This window comes from Prionailurus bengalensis, chromosome B1 (genome assembly GCF_016509475.1).
Source record: "Prionailurus bengalensis isolate Pbe53 chromosome B1, Fcat_Pben_1.1_paternal_pri, whole genome shotgun sequence".
NCBI classification, from domain to species: domain Eukaryota; kingdom Metazoa; phylum Chordata; class Mammalia; order Carnivora; family Felidae; genus Prionailurus; species Prionailurus bengalensis.
Genome location: NC_057344.1, coordinates 129,774,329 through 129,777,905, shown reverse-complemented (window position 1 = coordinate 129,777,905; position 3,577 = coordinate 129,774,329). Strand labels below are relative to the sequence as shown.

The 3,577-nt window shown below is 34.1% G+C and overlaps 1 non-coding gene across 1 annotated transcript; it reads left to right on the top strand.

The window, feature by feature from the left end:
* The first annotated feature begins 243 nt into the window (after positions 1 to 243).
* On the top strand, positions 244 to 383 carry LOC122479332. Its single transcript, XR_006296350.1, has one exon. It is a non-coding gene; the product is annotated as a U4 spliceosomal RNA (small nuclear RNA).
* Positions 384 to 3,577: the final 3,194 nt, after the last annotated feature.

Below are 3,577 nucleotides of genomic sequence, written 5' to 3'. Positions count from 1 at the left end.
TTTTGAGAGAGAGACAGAGACAGAGTGTGAGTAGGGTAGGGGCAGAGAGAGAGGGGGAGACACAGAATCCAAAGCAGGCTCCAGGCTCCGCATTGTCAGCACAGAGCCCAATGCCGGACTCAAACCCACCATCCATGAGATCATGACCTGAGCCAAAGTTGGGTGCTTAACTGACTGAGCCACCCAGGCACCCTGAGATTCTGTTCTTAACACAATCACTCTATACGGTCTGAAAGTGGCTCTAGCTTTATGCAATGGCAGTATCATAGACAATGAGGTTTATCTGAAGCGTGATTATTGCTAATTGAAAATTTTCCTGATTACCCCACTGTGACGACTTGGAAAGTGGTTCTAGGGGAAAAATAATGAATTTAGAAACCAAGTCTTTTTATATCATGTATATATGCCTACAAAACAATTATGTGAGCCTTTGGAAGGCAAATATTTTTCAACAAATTCATGTAATAATCAATTATCCAATAATTTATAATAAACTTAAGACTGGTTTTAAATTGTTAGGATATTTCACTTAAAGTCAGAAATGCATATCGTTTACAAAAGTGTTGAGATAAGAAATGAAATAGATCTAACATTTAAGTTTGTCACTGATGGTACAGATACAAATATATATGAGCAAAGTATATAACGTGTATGGAAAATTAATATTTAGAAATGTCATAATCCATGTAATCCAATATTCTATTACTTGTCTTAAAATTTCTTGTGATTAATTCCTCCTTTTAAACTCTCACAGTGTCTGGTAATTATATCTATTATATACTTTGGCATAATAATGCAATAATTTAATATTTACCTTTTCTCTGACTGTGACCTTTTGAAGGTCATACTTGTTTCTGGTTTATCTTCTTATCCCTAGTATCTGGCTCAGGAACTCATAATCAGTTGATGCTTTAAAAATGACTGCTCAGTGAACTAACATCCCCTTGTCAACATTCGCATTTTTTAAAGAAATATTCCACTATATTTCCATCTTAATTCCATAACACATTTCCCATCTCTACCTGAGAGTCTCCATTTAAACTACTCTGTTCAAGGAGTAAGGTAGGAATCTAATAAGAAAGACCAGAAAGAGATTAAAAAACAAAGAAGTAGATGACAATAAAAGAAATAGAAAGACAATCCAAAGACAGAATTATGTAATAGCACCAGGATATCACCATATAATATGTAGGGGGAGAAAATCTAAAGTTTTGGATTTTATGAATCTATCAACTGCATGGTCCATACAGTAAGATAAGCAGGCTTTCATAGTGTTTGACTCTGTTAACTAAAATTATAAAAACAGTTGATGAAAGAAAATAATATTTTAGACAGGCTAATAAAATGCAATTAGAATGGAGACTTCATCTAAATAACTGTAATATCACTACATTGATTCTAAAATATTTCCAACATAAAGTTCTCAAAAGTTGATACTAACCCAAGTGAAATTCTCATAAATCATTAGTGAATTTTCATTAAATAGTCATTGACCTGAGTTTATAAGCATTAATTAAAATTCACAGATGTGTGCTTATGGACAAGCTATCAAATCTGAAAACATATAAGGCCACATTTCAGGTACACGTGAGTTCATGTACCTTATTGGTAAGTTATTTTTTACGAAAATTAATGCCTTAGCCATCCAAAATAAACACATTCTTGCTATGCTACGTTCCTGAATCTTTGTGAATAATTTGGATGACGCTTTATTTGTGCCAAGTAATATGCAATTTAATGAAAAAAAATGGTCAATGGATGTCTATAGAATTACTCAGTTTATATGCACTAAGCCAAAAGATTTAAGGTACTATTAATGGAAAGGACATCTTCAATGCTAAAAAATAAAAAAAAAAAGAGACATAGTTGGGCCAAGAAAATTTTGTGTCCCAGGTTTTTTTGTTGTTTACTATTTGTTTTTATTTGTGTAGTTGGTGATGACCCTTAATTGGTAATTACTTCCCCAAATCTATACAGTAGTGCTCCCTTTACTTTGTGATTTATTCCTGTCCTAGGAAAAACATTTAGAACCTCTTTACATTTCCTTTCCCAGTTTTACATACTAGCATGAATAAAGACCATGCAAAATATCACATCTCTAATCTTTGTTCCTAGCTTATATTTGATCACATAAATTTAATATCCCTTTTGAAATTTATAAACAGGATAATCTAATTTACTGTTAATAAAACAGGTAAATCAGTTCAGTTCAGTGAGGATTTATAAAGGACCTACTGTGGGTAAAGCACTACATCAGGTTCTGATTATACAAACATTCTATGATGTTTTTGAAAGTCAACTGCTTATTGGAAAAATAATTTACATTTAGTGGGAAATGTGAAGTTGAAAGTCTAAATATTACATAATGAGTTGTATCTCAGTAAATCTTTCAGAGTGCTTCTTCCTTCAGAAGAGGCTGAGCCAAAAGACTTGTAATGGCAACAAGTCTTCCCTCAAAAGTAAAGGAGACAGTGTACTCTGATGTCAATGTCAGTTAAAATGCCCTCGAATATCAGTGCAGGACCACCTAGGTTAGAGAGAAAGCCTCTATAGTTTCTGAATTTTGACATGTACACTATAATGTACACATCTTATACTTATGTCCTTTCAGCTGGAACCAATTGTTTTCCTGTCAAAATGCTTCAAAAAGATTCATTGTTTACTTTTCAGAGAAGACTGAAGCTTGGCTCTGGGCTATCAGTTCCTAGACAGTTCTGCTTATAAGGATCACAAAATAAATGTCTCTGCCATATCCAAGTTTCAATATCTAACAGGAATCACCTGCTTTTCAGTCTTCCTGATAGCATGTATTCCCCCACAGCTGATTCAAACTCCAGGAAATAAGAGTTGTAGAATTATCCTATTATATTTGGGGAAATCTGCTTTCTAGGTCATAGGAGAAGAAACTGTATGCATGGTGCCCTGTCCAATATGATGTTGGGAAATATATTAGCATTGTCTGGTGGGGAGGTGGAGATGCTTCTCCAATAGAAAGAATAGGTATGGAAGAGGCTTGGGAAAAGAAAACGGAGGCTAAAGATGCTAGAGGCTAATCAGGGCCTATGAATATCAGTATCAGGTATAACTATTATTCTAAAATAAGTTGTAGATAAGTGGACACCAGTACAAAATAATCAGGTCAATGGCCCATAATAGTCATACTCCAATAAAGGGTTACAGGAACTTGAGGACAGGCCATGGATCTATAAATATCCCCTGTGCCTTGCTTACAGCTCTACCCCCTGCCCTCCTACAGCCACTGCAACTGGTTTCTTATACATGTTTCTAGAAATATTCTAAGTTGGAATAGGTTTTGTGTGTATAGGCATTTTTAAAAATAATTACCTCTATTTTAAAACTACATTTAAATGACCATATTTTAGATCCAAGAAAATGAAAATACTAATTCAAAAATATATATCCAATCCTATATTTATTGCAACATTATCTGTAATAATAAATAGTCAAGATATGGAAGCAACCCAAGTGTCCATCCATAGATAAATGGATAAGGAACATGTGGTACACACACACACACACACACACACACACACACACACCTAGAATAATATGCAGC